The 22,417-nt window shown below is 42.2% G+C and overlaps 1 pseudogene across 1 annotated transcript; it reads left to right on the plus strand.

Moving 5' to 3' along the window:
* Positions 1-1,063: 1,063 nt before the first annotated feature.
* Positions 1,064-18,309, plus strand: LOC306960562 (NACHT, LRR and PYD domains-containing protein 3-like; annotated as a pseudogene). The gene is made up of 17 exons: positions 1,064-1,134; positions 4,480-4,575; positions 5,488-5,577; positions 5,686-5,749; positions 5,852-6,032; positions 6,100-7,882; positions 7,947-8,114; positions 9,811-10,222; positions 10,312-10,355; positions 13,861-14,344; positions 14,458-14,474; positions 15,746-15,829; positions 15,891-15,974; positions 16,076-16,159; positions 16,278-16,409; positions 18,038-18,054; positions 18,157-18,309. The product of its transcript is annotated as an NACHT, LRR and PYD domains-containing protein 3-like (transcript).
* Positions 18,310-22,417: the final 4,108 nt, after the last annotated feature.

Genomic DNA, 22,417 nt, shown 5'->3' on the forward strand with positions numbered 1-22,417 from the left:
TTAAAAACCCACAACATTAAAGGTTAAAATAGCTAATGTGGGCAACAGCAATGGTTAAAAGTTAAAATGATCAGAGGCAGCGGGTCTGGGAACGTCCCGTCTGAGCTGGTCCCTGCACACAGAGCAGCAGCAGTAAAGAGGAACATAAATGTCACTGCCCCCCCGTGACGCTGCACAGGGAACTGTGTTATTGTGTAACAAACTGTGTTATTGTGTAACAATGGGACGTAGCGGCTTGGGCGGCACGGTGACGCAGCGGTTAGCGCTCAAGCCTCACAGCTAGAAGGTCCCGGGTTCGATTCCCACCTGGATGGGGCCTTTCTGTGTGGAGTTTGCATGTTCTCCCCGTGCCTGCGTAGGTTTCCTCCGGGTACTCCGGTTTCCCCTACCACTAAAAACATGTACAATAGATTCCCCTCTGGGGCCAGGACTCCCCTGAAAAAAAGAAAAAGAGATTCTTAATCTCAGTGGGACTATCCTGGTTAAATAAAGGTCAATAAATAAATACATTTGAACTCCTGCAGGAACAAAACCTCAGACGGTTTAGTTTACAAGTGTTAAATGTTAAATTAGGACTTGTTTAAACCAAAGACTCACAGGTGCCAGAATACAGGCCTCCCCTCGGGGGGGGGCTCTCTTGTATCTCGCGAGTACAGATATTTGGAAAAAGCCAGAAGAGATGATATAGAAATAGAGATAGAAATTGTCTTAAAGATAAGGCGTTACAAAGAAGTAAAACCAGCTGATGACTTCAGAAAGACAGAGGTGAAGTCCAGACCTCCGCTGACAGTCCCTTTTATCCTCGTCTTGCTCCTCTGCACAGAGAGGATGACACTGCCTATCTGTGAATCAGCTGTTTGTGTCTATGTGTTTGTGTATTATCTGTACATCACGTTATGTACAGAATGACTATGGTGTCACCATTGTGTATCAGCTCATCTCACTGACATGGTCTTCATGTTCTGTAGCGTGTGAGCAAAGCATGAGTCAGACGTTTGTTCAGATTTCCTTACAATCCCTGGTCTGTTTCAGCTTCAGCCTCAGAGTCAGAACTGGACACACAATGGAGGAGCCAGAGGTCAGAGAGGACGAAGCCGTTCCCTCTAAAGCCACTGACCGGCCTGAAACTCAGAGGTGAGATCCAGCACTGTCCTCCATGTCAGAGTCAGCTCCAACACTCACTGTGTTTCCATCACTGGACTTTAAAGCACAGTTTGAAGTTTTGCATAAGTAACGAGCGATAGACTAATAGCTCAGTCACAGACTCATGGATGTATCTGCTCTGTTGCTCTGTGTGGTGTGTTCACACTTAGAGCCGCTGCTTTATCACCTTATATCACTTTATCACTTTATACACCTACACATCTGGAAATAGAATCTCACTGTTGTTCCATGTCAATTATTGTTATTTTACAACATTTTACTTTTTATTATTTATCTTATTTATTTTTATATTCTTTATGCATGTCCCCTATACTCTCATAGTTTAAAGTTTGATATCTTATTTTTATCTAAATTCTTATATGTTTTATGTTGCACATCTGCACCAAGAACATTTTTAGTTTGTGATCCTGTTCTCAAACAATGGCAATAAAAACTTTTCTGATTCTGATTGTGATGGACACAGGGAAATATGCCTTTAAAGCCTTAATCTGCACAGGTTTATCTGCGGCTTGAGGTTGTTTTTATAAGTAAGCTTTAATACGCATTTTGGAAGATGGACGGAAACATAAAATTTCCCATAGCAAATAAAAAACACTATTGTGGGCGGATCTGACCTTTGGACTGGAAAGGACAGAAGAGAAGAAAAATAATCCATCAGTGGCAGGTCTAGTCCAAAAGTTATTTTATTGGTGTTTGTAGGATTTTAAATTGCACTGCTCTGATCTTCTGTAGCACTTTGAGATTTGTGTTCAAAATTAAAAAGCATTTTTATTAGAGTTTGGCCAAAGCTGCTCAGCCTCAATTATAAAACATAGAAAACACACTCAGGAATAGTTTTTGTTTGTCCAGCATTTACAAAGCGGCGAGACTTCAGAGCAGGTAAAATACTTTTGTTTAGCTTTAACATGTGTCACATAAATGAACATTTATTCACTGCATTACAGGTAAAAACAAGAAACTCACTGTGATACATTAATGTGGTCGACAATAAAACGAGAACAGAAAAGGCTGCACTTAGAGTTAAATCACACACAACCATGGAGCGTAACCATGGAAACCACCGCCATCATCCACAACAACTGCATGACTGACTTTATTTATGTATTTATAAATACATATAGAGACAGTCTGGAATTGTGGTAATAAGACGCAATTTCCAAATCGAACTGGGGGCGGGGCTAACGACGGGGTGGGTTTGCTAGGATCATTCGGGCACTCAAACAACTCCACCACGTTAATGTAGCAGTGGGGTTAAATATGAAAATACCGTAAAGTTTTTAAAAACAAGTTATTTTGATGATGATGATGATGATTTCTTATGATTTTAATCAGTTTCATAGTTAAAATGCCATAATGTTTCATCAGTCATTGATATGGTGTAAAGAGGGCGGAGCTGAGGTGAGCCTCCGGTGTCCCACACACACTGACCTTTGACCTCTGTTCTGTTTTTTTTGTGTCCCCTAAAAGTAAAATACATTTGTAAATGGGAGCGTTGGATTTTTATCGTCTGGATAAAGAAACTGGCACAAGAACGACGTGTTTAACCTGTTTACTTGACTGTGTTTATAAAGACCAGAGGTGAGGTCTGCCTTTACTGCACTGCCCCTGACGACCCGAGGTGGCGCTGTGTCTGCGTTTCTACAAAAAATGTGGACAAGTGAAAACCAGTCCGTTTTATTTCTCTGCGCGGTTTAACGTAAAGGAGCAAAAGGGAAAACTTTATTGAGTAGACCGACTTTTTATGGATGAAATGCTGTGATGAGTCTTATATTCAGACGTTGGAGCCATCACACTGTCCACATGGAGCATCAGGATTGTCAATAACATACCAAGGGGGCGGGATTTGAGGTCTGGCTGTGCACATTATGTTGTCATTTAATCTTTATTTGCAATATCATGAGAATGAAAATGTGTATTTTATTGGAAAATCCTATTTTTATTTAAAAGTAAGTAACATTTACACAGTTACCAGAGACCTGCAGTTTTGTTGACTTTATATTGGAGTAAAATGTGCGTCACTGAAATCTAGGTATTCTAACATGGACAAGCTGCCGTTACCACAGGTGTCCTGGGTCGCCTGCTCCACACTCTCCTCCTGGATAGAGACTGTGGCGGTTTTTCCTAGAGTTTATGTCCATGTCTTTAGTTTTTTTCACGTTCAGGAGCAGAAAAGAGTCTTCACTCCATTTCACCAAATCCTGCACAGTCGGGCCCTGGCTGGTCTCCCTGTCCTGGAGCAAGCTCAGAGGCGTCTGCATGTTTCTGAATGCTTTCACATTAGCTCTGCATCATGCCGGTGTACATGATAAAAAGCCAGGGGAAAGAGCACGTCCTTGTGGTGAACTGGAAGATCTGCAGACAGCCTCTTTAAGGCTCTAACTTTGTTGTGTAGGAGCTGTTTTGGACTGAGCAGATATACACCACTTGTGTGGTGGCAGAAGCAGTTAATAGGCCAAAATAAATAATGTTCACATGATGGTTATAAAAATGAAAATCATGACTCTATTTATTCTAATTTTAGAAGCTTAAAACATCTATAGAAGGATTTACTCATCACTGAGAAATGTACTACACATGTACCACAATTGTTGCTTGGCATCATGCTCCGAATGAGAAAATAGATTTGTTACAGGAGAGACAAGAAAAGATTGAACATTTTGGAGCCAGTCTTCATCAGTTCATCCTCACAATTGTTGCTTGTGCCAAAATCCATTCTTTTCTCCATGAATCTCACCGATTGCGGGGGGAGACACAGGTATGTACCTGAAAGGTTTCAGAGAGTTTGGGGCTCCATGTGCTTGTTATGATCAAACTGCATCTGTGGATGTTCAGGACAAGCTAGAGTTTTGATGTAGCCTAATATACGATTATAATGAGATCTTACATATATATGTTGATACATATGTCAATTATTAAGATGCCAACCCATGTTGTGCCACCTGTGTAATTTAGCGACTGAAATGCAGACAATATATTAAACAAAGGTTGTTGGTGGTCAGAGATCTGCATTATTCTTTCTCCCCGCTGTGTCCATCTCAAAGATTAAGAACACCCAAAAAAACACAGTGAAGCTCAGTCCAGCCATGTCGTCAACAACTACTAGGTTCATCATGAGAGAGTTAAGGGTTGGAAAAGTTCAGTCTGTGGCTCTATCTAAAAATGAAAACACAGACTTGTTGACAGCTTGATCAGAACTATAGCACAGTTTTCTGAGTGAAGGAAACAGTGACACTGTTTATAACCAGTGTAAATATTCAGGCTGATCCAGGACCGTCCCATATGTTTCACTTAAGTGTGTTTTCTCCTTTGTCTCAGAATCCTCCAGAAACATTCTCCTTCTGAACCCGGTTCCAGCTGTGAGTCTCTCATTGACCGATCAATGGACAAACCAATGCAATTCAGGACAGAGCGGTGAGCTTTTAAGCTGTTTAAACTTCATTCATTGATTTCATATGCACAATGCACAATGGTGGACATATGTACGGAAACAGCTACAGATGCAATTTAAACACACAGCAGTTTCCCACAGGCAGAAACTATAAGATATACAAAAACTGTAAAGGAGTTTCTGGGCATTTTCATGATCTATGTTTCTAGAGGTAAGCAAGGGTGCCTTGGTGCACTGTGGCAGTAATATGATAATATGCATCGTACTAAAGTGACAGTGCAAGTCACTTCTTTCCTAACATTTAAGCAAAATGGCACGTGTCATGTGTGTATGTGTGGACCTAAACAGAATGCATGCATGTCATCACTGAACGCTTGGCTGTATACTCTGATTTTCCCTATTAAAGACCATTAAAAAAAGCTTTCCAACGAAGTGAATGAACCACTGGTGCATCATGGGTAAATGAGCCAAACGGAGGAGTGGAGCTGTGGAGGGTGAAGACTCTGGGTGAATTGAAACACCACTTTAAGGACGTGGATTCCTATGAAGTGATTCACAATTGAGAAACACCTGTAGACTCCACTAAGAGAACCTGGGTTACTAAGTAACCTGAACATCCATCGTGTCAGAGTCGCCTCTAAACTCTGCTCTGTGTTCACAGACCTGCTCCTGGAGCCGGCCCGGTGTCAATAAGAAGTGATCGCTCTGAGAGTCATTTTATTGATTTTAAAACAAAACATGGTCCACTGTAAGTCATTACTAACCCATTTTCAAAATGTAATGGAGATTGTAAACACTTAACAATTATGAAATGTTAATATGGTGATAAATGCCCCACAGACATGATCAAAAACAGTTCTTATCTGGATTTACCAAAGTTCACTGACAAAACATAAAATATATAAATAAATCTTTTTTTGGTTTGTCAAATAAAGACCGCCAGACGGTTCTGAACCAGGCCCCGACTGTGAGTCCCTCAAGAGCGACCGGTCCATGTGGGCACCAGAGAACTTCTCCTCAGATCTGTAAGATTGAGTTTGTTTAAACACAAGGACAGACAGTGGTTTAATGAGGTTCTGAAAGTGTGAGAGAAACAGCTGAATCCTGAGGTGTTTGTTGTGTCTCTGTCACAGAGTGGAGCAGGCTCCAGAGCTCAGAGCTCAGCAACATCACACTCAGCTGGACTCCATATTTAAGGTGTGTCCTTCACTGAAGTTTGCAGATGTTCAGATGAATGGACTTGTTTCACACAGATCTGACACTGACTGCATTTGTGTTGTTTCTAATGTGTCTGTGCAGCTTCTGCAGGAGGACATCTTCAATTTTGTCCAGAAGGAGCTGAAGAAAGTCCACAAGGTTCTGAGCACAGATTACCCAGAATGCTTAGAGCCTGATGAGGATGGAGAGGCTTTTCTGAAGATCACTGTGAACTTCCTGAGGAGGAGGCAGCAGAAGGAGCTGGCTGAGCGTCTGTGGAGCAGTAGGTCCATTTCACTCAGTCATTTGATCTTCTCTGAGACTCAGGCTCTGTCTGTGTCTTCATTCAGGGAGATGTTCTGGAGTTCTTCAGCGTAAACTGAAGCGTGACCTGCAGCAGAAGTGTCAGTGTGTGTTTGAGGGCGTGGCTAAAGCAGGAAGCCCCGCCCTCCTGCAGCAGATCTACACAGAGCTCTACATCACAGAGGGAGGGGCCTCAGAGGTCAACCAGGAACATGAGGTCAGACACATGGAAGCAGCCTCCAGGAAAGCAGGCGGAGCAGAGACAGCCATCACATGTGAAGACATGTTTAAAGGCCCCGCGGACACAGAGGCACCCGTCAGAACAGTGCTGACAAAGGGAGTGGCTGGCATCGGGAAAACACTGCTCACTCAGAAGTTCAGTCTGGACTGGGCTGAAGGCAAAGCCCACCAGGACGTCCAGCTGCTGTTCCCCTTCACTTTCAGAGCACTCAATGTGCTGAAGGACAGGAGCTTCAGCCTGGTGCAGCTGCTCCATCACTTCTTTAGAGCAACAGAAGAAGTGAGCAGCTTTGAAGATCTGCAGCTGCTCTTCATCTTTGACGGTCTGGACGAGTGCAGACTTCCTCTGGACTTCACCCAAACCAAGGCCCTGACGGAGCCCACAGAGAGCGCCTCAGTGGAGGCGCTGCTGGTGAACCTCATCAGGGGGAGCCTGCTTCCCTCCGCTCGCCTCTGGATAACCACACGCCCCGCGGCGGCCAATCAGATCCCTGCTGAGTGCGTCTCCATGGTGACAGAGGTGCGAGGGTTCAGCGACCCACAGAAGGAGCTGTACTTCAGGAACAGGTTCAGAGACGAGGCCCACACAATCATCTCCCACATCAAGACGTCCCGAAGCCTCCACATCATGTGCTTCATGCCAGTCTTCTGCTGGATCCTCTCCACAGTCCTGGAGCATGTGCTGAAGACCAGAGAGAGAGCAGAGCTGCCCAAGACCCTGACTCAGATGTACATCCACTTCCTGGTGGTTCAGGCCAAAGTCAAGAACATCAAGTATGAAGGAGGATCTGAGACAGACCCACACTGGAGTCCAGAGACCAGGAAGATGGTGCAGTCTCTGGGAAAGCTGGCCTTTGAGCAGCTGCAGAAAGGAAACCTGATCTTCTACGAGAGTGACCTGAGCGAGTGTGGGCTGGATGTTGCAGCCGCCTCAGTGTACTCCGGAGTCTTCACACAGGTCTTTAGAGAGGAGCCTGGCCTGTACCAGGACAAGGTCTACTGCTTCATCCATCTGAGTGTGCTGGAGTTTCTGGCTGCTCTTCATGTCCATCAGACCTTCATCGACACTGGAGTCAACCTGCTCTCCACAAAAACACAGAAGTCCACTCTGCTCAGAGTCAAACCTAAACTGACACATCTGCACCAGACGGCTGTGGACCAGGCCTTACAGAGTCCAAACGGACACCTGGACTTGTTCCTGCGCTTCCTCCTGGGTCTATCACTGCCGACCAATCAGAGCCTTCTCCAAGTTCTGCTGACACAGACAGGAAGTAGCTCCAAAACCAATCAGAAAACAGCTGAGTACATCAAGCAAAAGCTGAGTGAGGAAGTGTCTGCAGAGAGAAGCATCAACCTGCTCCACTGTCTGAATGAACTGAATGATGGTTCTCTGGTGAAGCAGGTCCAACAGTACCTGAGCTCAGGACGTCTGTCTGAAGGTGGACTGTCTCCTGCTCAGTGGTCAGCTCTGGCCTTCATCTTACTGTCATCAGAAGAAGCTCTGGAACAGTTTGAGCTGAAGAAATACTGTGCTTCAGAGGAGGCTCTGCTGAGGCTGCTGCCAGTGGTCAAAGCCTCCAACAAAGCTCTGTGAGTGAGGTCTATGTAAGTATGAACCTTCTAAACTTCTCCTAAAACAGTGTGTTCTCTCCAGACTGAGCGGCTGTAACCTGTCAGAGAGAAGCTGTGAAGCTCTGTCCTCAGTCCTCAGCTCCTCTAGTCTGACAGTTCTGGACCTCAGTAACAATGACCTGAAGGACTCAGGGCTGAAGATGTTGTCTGTTGGACTGAAGAGTCCTCACTGTAAACTGGAGCAGCTCAGGTCAGAGGGTTTATCTTTCTTTTTTAATTCATGTTAATTATTTGTTAAATACATGTACACAGTTCTTGTTATTGTTCTGTAATGTTTTAAGACGTGATTGAAATATCCCAGTGTCAGTTTTTTCTTTAAGACCAAGTAGATCATTTGTTTTCATGAGATTACTTTACAGGAACTGTGCTGCCTCAGGAAATTATATAGTGTTTATTGTTTAGACTGTAGTTTTGTCCCTGAACAATGTTTATAAATTTGATTCCAGTCAAAGGCAGTAAAAACACTTTTAGAGCTTTAAACCTGGAGCTGCAGGATTTTCCTTCATCACATTGAAACTGAGGTTTGAGCTGCTGCTGTAACGTGACCTCAAGGGCTGAGGGTTTGTTTTTTTAGGCCTCGTCCTCCACAGTTTGAGTGACAGACGTGTTCTCCAATCAGAATGATGGAGCCTCGCTGCCTTTGGCTGTTGGTCAATGAAAAGTGTCTTCAGGAGAATCATGTTTGTCTCTGCAGTCGCTGTAAACAAACTCCACCTGTGTCTCGGGCAGAGCGAACTGCAAACTATTATCACGAAACAAACAAAGTCTCACGACCTGAGAGTCGGACGTAGTCACAGAATCATCATTTCCTCAGGGAGCAGGTCGAGGTGGTTCAAAACAGACAAACTCCTGCGTTCATCACCATACGCTCGTATCACTGTATTTAGGCTCGTCCAACTGGAACATCTTCACTGCAGGTTTTTCATGTAAATATGAGGCGGATTTTCTTAAAACAAACAGCGTTTTGCAGCTTTTGATTCAGAGATTGTATTTATGTCACTGAACAGGAAGGAAGAGAGAGCTATGTTAATCTGAGAATGATTAGAACTAAGTATGTTCTCTCTTCAGACTGATGAAGCTGAAATGTAATAACTGAGCACCGTGATGTTTAACAGCAGTTTAGAAGTTTATGCTCAGACACATGAAAAATGAATCACAGGCGATATATAAAATATTAAAACCACATATCGATTCACAATATCGGTCTGGAAAATCACAATTAGATTGTTTTATCCAAATTGTGCAGCTCTAGTTAAACTTGTTATAAAGTTGTTCCTTCATCAAAAACAGCCTGAACAGGAGCACGACCACATCAGCTTTGACTCTGATTGGCTGACAGAGAGTGACTGACTGAACAGGGACCAATCAGAGGAGGAGGTGGGCGGGGCAAGTGTGTCCTGACTCTTATTCTGTCTCTTTTAAAAGATCATCTCTGCTCTTAAAGTTCAGAGTCAGAACAACAAACTCTAAATAGAAACAAATTGAATTTAGAACTTGCTGAAGTTGTGTTTCGAGCCACTTGCACATCTTTGAATAGTCTTTGAATCTTCTCCAGTGGCTGTTCTGCTGCTGGAGCTTATGAGACGCTCCTCATGTTCCTCCTGAGCCCCAGGAAGGAAACCACTGGACATGTTCGGTCAATGTGGCATTTTCCAACCAACGACGTGTAAAATATTGTTTGAGGCTATAGACGGTATGTGAGTGGTGTCACAACAGCAAAAGCTTTAAATTAATTTGTACGCAGCGTTATTCATTCAATTTGCAATGTAGAAGCTTCTCTTGCTGTTCAGATTTAAACACCTGTAAAAACAGCCTCTTTGAATCCAGTTCTTATTTTTGTGTTTGTGTAACTTTGTGTCTTATTGTAAATGTTCCGTCTCCTCCAGACTGAGCAGCTGTAACCTGTCAGAGAGCAGCTGTGAAGCTCTGTCCTCAGTCCTCAGCTCCTCTAGTCTGACAGTCCTGGACCTCAGTAAGAACGACCTGAAGGACTCAGGGCTGAAGATGTTGTCTGTTGGACTGAAGAGTCCTCACTGTAAACTGGAGCAGCTCAGGTCAGAGGGTTTACTCTTCATCTCTGTGAGTTTGTCATTTCTATGACTCTGTTTAACCCTGTGTGTTCAGACTGTCAGGGTGTCTGATCTCAGAGGAAGGCTGTGCTGCTCTGGCCTCAGCTCTGAGGTCCAACCCCTCCCATCTGACAGACCTGGACCTCAGCTTCAACCATCCAGGAGACACAGGAGTAAAGCTCCTGACTGCTCTACAGGAGGAGCCCCACTGCTCACTCTCCACTCTCAGGTGAGGACAGTTATTACACAGTTATTACTCAGTTAATACGCAGTTATTACACAGTTATTACTGTGGATCTGAGTCTGTGTCTGTTTCAGACTGAGTCCTGCTGGAGAACGATGGATGAACCCGATCAGGAGATGTAAGTCTGACTCTTAATATACTTTTAAAATGTTGGTTGTTCTGAGAAGATTTTCTGTTGTACAAGTTTTTCTCGTGTCGACAGCTGCGATATTGAGGTCAGAAGAGTTTGAGCTTTTTTCACTCAAACCTTTAGAACTGAGACCTTCCTTATTATTATGGAGAAAGTTCATTTAACCCTGTGTTCATCCTGTGTTCATTTTCAACATTTTTAAATATTTATTTGTTTCATTTCCTGACATGTTGTCTGTGTTGCAGCTTGAGATGTGGATTTCTGCAGAAAACGTTCTTTTTGTTGCGTAGGGCCCCTGTGGCTATAAGGGCCCCGCATCTCAGTCAAACTACGGTGTTGTTTCACTGAATAATCAAGGTGTTGTTACGGGGACAACACCTTGTCACAGTCTGCTGAGGTAGATGAGCAGGAGAGACCGACCGCCTTCCCCCCGTCTCTCTTCCGCTCGTGTCCCGCTCGGCCGTCTGTCTCCCGGTGCTCGCTTCGCCTCATGCTGCCCTCATGCTGCCATCATGCTGCCCTCATGCCGCCCTCATGCCGCCCTCATGCCGCCCTCATGCCACCCTCATGCCGCTCTCATGCTGCCCTCATGCCGCCCTCATACTTCGCCTCATGCTGCCCTCATGCTGCCCTCATGCTGCCCTCATGCTGCCCTCATGCTGCCCTCATGCCGCTCTCATGCTGCCCTCATGCTGCCCTCATGCTGCCCTCATGCTGCCCTCATGCTGCCCTCATGCCGCTCTCATGCTGCCCTCATGCCGCCCTCATACTTCGCCTCATGCTGCCCTCATACTTCGCCTCATGCTGCCCTCATGCTGCCCTCCTCCGCGGCTCCTGCACGGCTGCATCATGTCTCCCGAGTCCCGGGCGCAGCGCTCGCGTTTTCTCTGCGCAGACTTGGGGCATCGGCCACACACCCATTTAAACTCTTCTCATTGTGTCTAGTGGAGAATCAGGACAGTAGTTTGATGAATAAACCAGAGTAAAGCCGTGTCCGTGGCCTTTTTGTCTTAAAGAGGAGTTGAATCCACACGGTTCTCACGTACACAGTAACTTACAGTAACTCTGGTTCTCCGAATGTGCACAGTCTATAACGAGTCGGGCGACTCACAGGCTAATTCTCAGTGGTCAGACAGAAATAACTGTCAGGTGCAGGTTTCAGTTTGTTTTAAATCAGCGCTTCCCAAACTGTGGGTCAGGGCCAGAAGTGAGAGAATGGACCCATTTGCCACTTACCCTTTTAAAAAATGGGGGAAATAGACCAGTAGTTGTCGTCCTAAATCCCAGTTGGACAATGGCTTAGTGTTAGTGGTTCTCACACAGAGGTGCAGGGCCTGAATTGAGGTCATTATTTTCCACTTCTGCTCTGCTTTACTGTACAGTGGAACTGTTTTTGGCCGTAAATGGGTCCGCTCTTTGTCCAATAACCATGGGATGCAACTGTCGGGCCCCATGTGGATTTTTCCTTAGGGCCCCAGAAGGGCCAGCACCGGCTCTGTTCATATTCTACAATTTGTAAACTCTGTGTTTATATGATAACCAGTGGGCGGAGCCTAAACTCATTTTTTTGTGTGCATAAATAGTAATTATCAGCTGAAAGTGACCTGAACACACAAAATAACCTGGACAAAGACCTGCAGTCTGGATTTATTCTTGTGTTCCCTCAGGTTTACAAACCTGGGCCTCGTTTTCAACAGAGACTTTTCTGCTTCTAAACTAACCCCTGATTGTGACGCTCCCACTGAGCTGTTTCTTCACACTCAACATTATTGTCGATAAATCACTTGTTAATATTAATAATATTCATATATTTTATATAAAACATAAAGACAAACAAATCCTGCAGTTTCCCCTGGGCCACAGCTTCAGTATAAACTGACTGTAAACACATGCATCTGTTACAATGTTAGAAAAGTGGAAAGTTCTGAAATGCAATGAAAATGTCAAATTCAACTCCTTTTCTTCCAAATGAAATGCTGACATCACAGATATGTGACTTTTTTCCTGTATTACAGTGAGATTTAAAATGTGAAGTTTGATGTGAGAAAAGTCCAGGTTCTGCCATCGCTCCATTATATCCTAATGGGAAAATAACATGATTTCATTCATCTGGACGACAGGAACAAGGTCCAAACTGAAGAAATACAGGACAAATGTCAAACCTGACTCTTTTTCTGCAAAATGAAATGATCAAATATATGACTTTTATACGGAGACAGGGGAGCAAAGACAAAGGAAGTCCTGAATGTTTTTATAATGAACAACTGGACATAAAGAATCGTCCACGACAGAAAAACTACAAATGCTTCATATCCATTTTTTGCTGATCTTTGACACGTCCAAGGCTCTAAACACCACATCAGTCCCAGCTCTGAACTCTTCATTATTATAAAGAGAATCAGGTTTTTATGTTGTTTGTAACAAACTTCAAAGGTTTGGTTTTGAAACTGGCAAATAAAGGGTTAAAACTCCCAAATAAATCACATGTTTGGGAGTTTTGAGAAGGTGAGAAGTGATTCCTGAGATTCTGTCCATTTGTGTACACTAGGGGGCGACAGAAAGAAAACTGAAGGACGACACAAAGGTTAAACCTGAGACTTTATCAGTCCTCACACAGCCCCGCCCACTGACACAGCCCTGCCCACTGTCACACTGTCCCGCCCACTGTCACGCAGCCCCACCCACTGACACACAGCCCCGCCCACTGACACACAGCCCCGCCCACTGTCACACAGCCCCGCCCACTGATACACAGCCCGGCCCACTGTCACACAGCCCCGCCCACTGACGCACAGCCCCGCCCACTGTCACATAGCCCCGCCCACTGTCACACAGCCCAATGGAAAATGTATTTTCCATTCTCAAACGACTTGAAGAAAGTCGTTTGAGAATGGAAAATACATTTATTATTTAGAAAAGAAACAAGTCTTTCAATATTCTTAAATCAGTCATTTACAGGAACTAAACTAACGTTACACCTTCATGAGTCTGAGACGTGTTTTGTTCCTGATAAACCACTTTCTAAGAGTTTAAATGTAAATGTTCATTATGTTTCTTTATCTGCGACAGCGCGACACAAACAAGAATTCAAGTTTTAATATGAAAGAAAATATTTGTTAAATGTCACTTCAGAACATTCCAGGTTATGTGTGGCTACATCACAAGAGAAACTAAACTGAAACATAAATAAATGAGCTCAGCTTCACTCAGACGATCCTGTGAAGCCTTTGGAACAGAAGCATTTTTACAGAAACAATCATTAAAGCTCCTGTTTTATTCTATTGTCGGGGTGAAATGTTACAAACTGTGGCTTAAAAATCAGCACAGTTTCATCATTTACTTGTATTCTTAAGGGAAAAAAGAATTAAAACAATCATGTATTTATTGATATATTTATATTTGAATCTTTCAGTCTATTTCAAATCAATATAAATGTCGTTCTCCTGTAAAGAGTGAACAGGGACTAACTGCTGCTGTGTTTTCTCTCCGTCAGATTTCACTGAACTCTCTCTGGATCCAAACACAGCTCACAGGAACCTCAAACTGTCTGACAACAACAAAAAGGCCACACATGTGAGAGAAGATCAGCCGTATCCAGATCATCAGGACAGATTTGATGTCAGGCCTCAGGTTCTGTGTGACTCTGGTCTGACTGGGCGCTGTTACTGGGAGGTCCAGTGGAGTGGATGGGTTTATATATCAGTGTCTTACAGAAGAATCAGGAGGAAAGGAGGAGGTGATGACAGTGGGTTTGGATACAATGATCAGTCCTGGAGTCTGGACTGCTCTAAAGATGGTTTCTCTGTTTGGCAGAAAAACAAACAAACCCTCCTCCCTCAGCCCGGCTCCTCCTCTGGGACAGTAGGGGTGTATGTGGACTGTGCTGCTGGCTCTCTGTCCTTCTACACAGCCTCCTCTGAGGAACTGATCCACCTCCACACCTTCAACACCACCTTCACTCACACCCTGAGCCCTGGGTTTGTGCTCTGGGGTTTAGACTCCTCAGTGTCTCTGTCAGACTGAGGATCAGAGTCTCAATTATACAGATGAGTTTCGGTCACATGACCTTTTCCTGACATTCCTTTCCCAGTTCATTGATCAAACAAAGTAAATCATTAGAGATGTTGGAAAATCTCCTTCAGATAAATAAATAAAATAACTAAACCGTATGAAGGGAAACTCTTGGTCACGTCTTTGTCTTTTTCTAAATCCTTTTGTTCCAGAATCCTGAGTTCAACATCTGTCATTAAAACCACTCAATAAATGAATGAATAACATTGATCTAAATATGTGACCAATGCAAAGTGGATTTATTATTTGCACATGTTCAACTTTTTAAAGCAGATGGAGAAATGTGAAAGTAAATAATAAACTTGTCACTTCTATTAATGTGTCGTTAATTTGTAAGTTACACATTCCCTCGTAGTCCCAGCCTCCGTTATGTCCAACTTCTACAGAGGGACTATAGAGAGCATCCTGACCAGCTCCATCACTGTGTGGTTCTTCTACAGAGGGACTATAGAGAGCATCCTGACCAGCTCCATCACTGTGTGGTTCTTTTACAGAGGGACTATAGAGAGCATCCTGACCATCTCCATCACACTGCCTCCTGCTGACGGAGCCTCCAGTGCATCGTGAGAGCAGCAGAGAAGATCTGTGGAGCTCCTCTCCCCTCTATTAAGGAGATGTACTCGACCCGTCTCACCCACAAAGCCGTCAGAATCACCAGGGACTCTTCGCACCATCACACAGTCTCTTCAAGGTAACGCCTTCAGGGAGGAGACTGCGCAATCTACGGGTCAGTTCCAGTCGACTGAGGAGCAGTTTCGTCCACCGGGCCATCGGGAAGCTGAACTCCCTGCCCTCCCTCATTCCAAAGCAAAAAGTCTCTGTCAATTTCTATCCTGGAGAAGATTGATCGGCCGATATTGTAAAATCCACAAAAATCGGCTTTATATATCGGTTGATTGGCTTTCCCTGCTGATTGAACCGTCTCCATGGTTACGTATACATTCCATCCACAAAACCTGAAACCCTAAACACCATTGATCCTGGTCATAAAGGCCACTGATGGAAAGTACAGGCATCATGCTGACCACCCATAGGCTACAGCCACCGGGTCATTTAAGGGTTAAAGATGCACTAGTGTCAGTTTGGATGGACTAATTATACAAGGACTTTTTCACAACAGCAGAATGGCCAGATCATGACTGTTTTATTTGTTATATTGTTTTTATTTGTTTAGAATTGACCAGAATGCAGGAAAATGAGTGTGTTGTGTCTGTTGCTGCTGCTCTGCTCTCGGTCTGGAGCTGAGATCACTGAACAAAGACAAGGAAGTCCAGAGAGTGTGAATGTGCCTCATCCTTGTCTGTCAGACCTCCACGCTGTGCTCCGAGAGATGAGCGCCAAACTGGCCCAGAACAGACTGATGATCCAGCAGCTGCAGACGCTCAACCAAGGTGAGGATGAAGCTTTTGCTCCATCTTTGTTCTGTTCTAACTGGACTGCTCTCTCTGTCAGAACAAAACGCTAAACTGGCTGAATATGAAGTCAGGATGGAGGAGCTGCAGACGAGGATGGAGCAGATGCAAACACTTGACCAAGGTGAGATTAAAGACGACACTTCTCTCTGATGCGGCAAAGTGTGTTTGAGACAATTTGTTGCTTTGTTCTTGACTGATTTAAGACTCATTGTTTTGCTTCAGCTCAAGCCTCTGAACTAAAGAGCTTAAAGACTCGGACCAACGAGACTGAAAACCAAGTGGAGTCTCTGAGGAGAGACAGAGCAGGTGAGGCTTTAACTGATGCTTTGGAACCAGAGGAAGAACATTAAAAACTACGGGAATGTTGTTTTCACAAAAGCATCGAGTTCAATCTGTGATGTTGTTGTTAAACTTCTCGTTCCAGTGGGACAAGTGGCTTTCTCTGCCTCTTTGTCGGAATCAGGCGAGCATACGCTTGGACCAATCAACGTTCACACCACTCTGGTGTTCAAACGTGTGGTCTCCAACATTGGAAAGGCCTACAGCCCAGACACAGGTGAAGGAACTGAAATAATGTTACAGTGAAGTGTTCAGCAGCAGCACTACACTACAGTCAGGCACATAAATATTGGGACATCGATCATCATAATCCACCACAAAAGATTTGAAACAACGAAGATGTCCTTAAAGTGCAGGAAGTTCAGCTTTAATTTGAGGCTATTTAAATCAGGTGAGCGGTGTAGGAATTACAAGTGTTTTTATGTGAGCCTCCCACTTTTCAAGGGACCAAAAGTAATGGGACAAAGCAACAATTATGAATCAAACTTTTTATTTTTCATGTTTGGTTGCAAATCCTTTTCAGTCAATGACAGCCTGAAGTCCAGAAGGCACAGACGTCAAAGACTCTGGGTTTTATCCCTGGTGATGTTCTGCCAGGCCTCGACTGTAAATGTCTTCAGTTCCTGCTTGTTCTTGGGACATTTTCCCTTCAGTTATGACTTCAGCAGCTGAAACACTGCTCAGTTGGATTCATGTCAGGTGATTGACTTGGCCATTGAACAACATTCCACTTCTTTGCCATAAAAAGATTTGGCTTTGGCTGTAGTTTTGGGTCATTGTCAGGGGCGGACTGGCCATATGTCCATTCTGGAAGAGCACAGAAGGGCCACTGGCTCTAGGGCCACCGGTCTGGCCTCTCACTTTTCTCCTTAACCTCTCACACCCTGCCGTAATCGAGCTTTACCCAAATCTAAAAGCTTATAAGAAAAGCATCCAAAAACGAGGATGAAAACGGAACAAAAATGCGCCGTAAAAGCAACAAAAAAGTGACAAAAACACAACAAAATGTGACGAAAATGTGACGACAAAGCAATGAAAAAAGCGATGAAAAAACAACAAAAACATGAAGAAAAAAAATGAAAAACAAGAGACAAAAACAAAACACCAAACAACAAAAACGCAACAAAAAAGTGACAGAAAAAGTGATGAAAACATGACAAAAATGCGGCGACAAAAAGTTACCCTCACTTTTCTAGATTTTAGCTTACAAATGAGGCGTTACAGTGTTGCTCTCCAGTCAAGAAGCTTTTAGATTTGGGTAAAGCCGAACAGGAGAAAATGCTCTCTGTTAATACGGGAGGTAAGAGGTTAACATGTCTTTGTGGAAGCGTCGCATTTACGCTAATTTGGGCCCGGCTGGTCAGAGTCCAGGGCTGTTTTTCAGTCCCAGTCCGGCCCTGGTCATTGTCCATCTGCACTGTGAAGCATTTGGCTGAATATGATGAGCTCATAATATTGGCCCAAACACTTCAGAATTCATCCTGCTGCTTTTGTCGACAGTCACATCAGTAAATACATGCCATGATGCTGTACCACCATGTTCCACTGAGGAGGTGGATGTTGCAACAATATCCAGAATGCAAATCTCACTGAAATGAACTGTGGACGTCTCATCTGCTCCTCATCAATGTGATAATGAGGGAACAGCTGAGCAGCCACTTTGTCCCAATACTTTTAGTCACACACAAACCTACAATTCCTACGCAGTTCATCTGAGTTGGATGTAAATTAAAGCTGAAAGTCTGCAGTTCAGGCACATCTTTGCTGTTTTAAATCTATTGTGGTGGTTTATAGAGCCAAAAACATAAGAATTGAGTGGATGTCCTGACTGTATCTCTCTTACAGGGTTCTTCATCGCCCCGGTGAGAGGAGCTACCACTTTGAGTTCTACATCATGGCTCATGGAGGTTCATACTATTCAGCAGCCGTGTTAGTGAAGAACGGAGAACATGTTTTTATCGCAGGTGAACGACGGATACGGCACCACGTCCAATGGAGTCACTCTGCTCCTGGAGGCCGGAGACGTGGTGTTTCTGCGTCTGTGGCAGAACCATGTAATCTCTGATACTCAAAATCACCACAGCACGTTCAGTGGTCGCCTGCTGTTCCCCATGTGAGGCTCTGGTGTCGCTGTTTTTAACCACTCAGGATGTGGCGTTCATGACCAGCTCTTTAGAACGGCTCTTTAACATCACAGACCTGGATCAGTGTGTTATAAAAATGAGCTGTGCATATTTAAGAAACAAATAACGATGTGAGCAACAATATATGTTATGAAATAGTGATGATAAAAGGTTTGAATAAAAGGTTTAATCATTGGTTATTGAGAAGTTTTGTATTTTAGAAACTTATAATAGGCTTGTTGTTGAAGTACTTTGGTAAATATAATCACTATACTCACTTGTTGAATGTTATAATGAAAGATAGACTGTGGTGAAAATAGAACGTGAACGGTAATTTATTGAAGGGGGGGCAATATGGTGGGTTTTTCCCAAACCATCGTCAGAACTCCACTCCAACCGTTACATTCACTGCAAATTTGTTTTGTTTGTTTGTTTGTGTAGTTTATTTGAGCAATTAACATTTTCTCTTTCTCCATAGTTTCACAATCATACAGTTAATGGAAGCTCAAAGGGAGTCGACTGAAGCTAAAGCTTATAAGTGCCGACCCCTTGTTCATATACATTACATTTGCAATTCATGATGCTACAGTTATACATTTCTTTTACATTTACATTAAATAAACAAAGTACAATCCTTTCTGAGTATTCTATGCTAGTTTCAGAACACAAATATATACCTATATGTATTTGTGAGTTAAGTTTTATCCTACTGTTGCTACAATTGTCTACATACAATCAACAGACTTTTGCAGCACTGGCAAACAAGGAGGTTTTACCATTTCATATTATTAACACGGCATGCTAATAAAAATAATAATAAATGTAATTGGTAGTTATTGTTATTTATCATAACAATTGTCATTCTTGTCATTATCAGTGAATGTCCGATTTCATATAGTCATATTGGACTTTATAATCTGCCATCTTGCCACTTCCTTGTTGTCATTACTATCCACTATTTGTTATTGATATTAGATCAAGGACATGTCCAATTTGTATACCCTATCTAGTGAGGTGCGTTAAAAAGCCAGAGTGTGTAGTGGCCTGTTGAGAGTGGGTGTAAGCCCCCAATCAACAAGTCCCCACCCAGCTGCCCTGACTGGTTGCCTTGGTGGATGATGTTTTACCTCCTATACTGTGTGATGTGTTAAAAGGACGAGGCTTTTTTGTGCCTGTCGTGATCCATGTCTCGCCCCTAAGTTACTATTGTGTAGTTTGTTATAGCAACGACAACGGAGCAACAGCAGCAGTTAAAGTGTTGCTTCTATAATTTGGATAACTTTATGGTACCCAATTGAAATCTTTCAATTTGAACTTGATTTGACTTGCGATTAATCGGCAAAATTATATATATATAAAAATATGTACACACATATATACATACACATATACATATATATATACATATATATACCGGCATACACATACACATACATACATATACATTCATTGTAATGACTTTTAAGATTACATTTTGTCATACGTTGGCAAGAACCATGTCTGTGTATTTCCTTTTAAATTGTTTGATATTTTCACACTCCTTGATTTCCATTGGCAACTTATTCCATAATCTTGTACCAGATACCGAGACAGAAAAGCTTTTTCTTGTTGTCTGTATAAACATAGACTTGAAGCGCATTTTGTTTCTTAATTTATAAACACCTTAATTTTCAATAAAAAGCTTTTGAATATTTCCTGGTAACAATTTGTTCTTGGCCTTAAATAGCACCTGTAATGTTTGAGAGGAAACTAAATCTGAAAATTTAAGCAATCTTGACTTAAGGAACAAGGGGTTGGTATGATCTAAATATCCTGCTTTATGTACATGGCGTATTGCTCTCTTCTGAAGTATGACTAAAGACTGCAGGTTAGTTTTATAATTATTTCCCCATACTTCTGTGCAGTATGTGAGATATGGCAAAACCAGTGAACAGTAAAGAATATGCAGTGATCATTGATCTAGAACCTGCTTTGCTCTACAAAGGACCGCAACACTTTCTGACACTTTTTTTTGCACATACTTAATATGTGATTTCCAGTTAATTTTATTGTCCATAATGACCCCCAAAAATCTTATTTCATTCACTTGTGTTATATTTGTACCATCCATTGATATAGGAATTTCTGCATTATTCGCTGTTTCCAAAATACATACATTTTGTTTTATTCATGTTCAAAGATAATTTATTTATGTTTATGTTTATGACACTTGGCACAAATCATTGATATATAAGATAAAGAATTTAGGTCCTAATACAGAACCCTGTGGAACTCCACAATTGACATTTAAACAACTAGATCTATATTCACCCATTCTTACAAATTGTGTTCTTTCACTGAGATAGCTCATTGTAAGGCTATACCCCTGATACTGCAGCGTTCTAATTTTCTGAGTAGAATTGTGTGATCTATCGTATCAAATGCTTTGCTTAAATCCACAAATATTCCGATTGCATGAAGTTTTTGATCAAGAGCAGATGATATTTGTTCAACTGTATCTGTAAGTGCCATGGTTGTGAAGCGCTTAGCCCTAAAACCATACTGACTCTCCGATAGTAGACTACACTTATTTATAAATTTTTCCAGTCGATTATTGAAGAGTTTTTCAAGAATTTTGGAAAATTGCGGTAACATTGAAACAGGTCTGTAATTATTAAACGTATGTCTGTCTCCTGATTTGTACAGTGGTATCACTTTAGCAGTTTTCATTTTATTAGGGAATGTACCTGTCTTGAATGATAGATTACAAATATATGTTAGTGGCTTTGATATACCCTCAACTACCTTTTTGATTACTGTCATATCAATATTGTCGCAGTCTTTTGATCTCTTATTCACACATTTGTTTACTATTGCTATAATTTCATTTTCTTCTACAATTGATACAAACATAGAACTCAAATTACGTTCAGTCAGATGTTCCGTCCACCCATCTGGTGGAACTGAATCAGGTATTTTGCCTGCCAAGTCAGAACCCACGTTCACAAAATATTAATTTAGTTTCTCAACAACAACATTCATATTGTTGTTGTCTTTGTTGTCAACATGAAAAAAATTTGGAAAGCTCTTTTGTGTTCTACCTTTGTTTATCACAGTGTTTAAGATTTTCCAAACTTCCTTAATGTTGTCTTTGTTCCTATGCAGCAGTTTACCATAGTATTCTTTTCTACTAGTCCTTAAAATGCTTGTTAACTTATTTTTGTATGTTTTATACTTAATTTCTGATTCCTTTGTTTTTAGTCTCATGAACTCTTTGTACAGTACATTCTTCTTTTTGCACGCATTCTGTAACCCTTTCGTCATCCATGGACATTCATTATACCTAGATTTTTTCCATTGCGATCGGACTGGACAATTCTTATCATACAATTTTTTTAAAATATCTAGAAATGTATTGTAGGCACTGTTTGTATCATTGTCAGTGAGAACACTCTCCCAGCTTTCCTCTTTTAAGTCATTTTTAAATGCATCTAATGATGCTTCTGTTCTAACTCGACTGTACTCTCTCTTAGGTGTAGATCTTTGAGTAACTCTGTAATTTTGGTCAAATACAGAAAACACTGGAAGGTGGTCGCTCATATCACTCAGTAAAATTCCACATGCTGAATGCTTCGACATATTATTTGTAAAAATATTATCCAGAAGAGTTGCACAATGAGATGTTATTTGTGTTGGTCTAGTGATCACTGGATACAAATGCATGCTGTAAATTGTATTGATACAATCATTTATCATTTTGTTATTGTTTGTATTCAGCAAATCAATGTTGAAATCTCCACATATAAAGACTGTTTTGTTACTACTTGAAATGTACGTTTCCTCAAACCATTCTTTAAATTGTTTTATAAAAAACCCCGGGGATCTATATACACAACTGACGAGTGCATGTTTCTGTTTTTCATCGTATATTTCAACTGTTATGCATTCAACCAAGTTGTTTACAGCAAGTGACATTTTATCTATAACTTGAAATTTGAGATTGTTGCTCACATATATACCCACACCTCCTCCACCTTTATTTGTCCTATCTAAATGAACAAACTCATAACCTTCGAGGTCAAAATTCAGATTCTTGTTGGGATTAATCCATGTTTCGGTGATC

The sequence above is a fragment of the Gobius niger genome (assembly GCF_951799975.1).
Source record: "Gobius niger genome assembly, chromosome: 3".
Taxonomy (NCBI): Eukaryota; Metazoa; Chordata; class Actinopteri; order Gobiiformes; family Gobiidae; genus Gobius; species Gobius niger.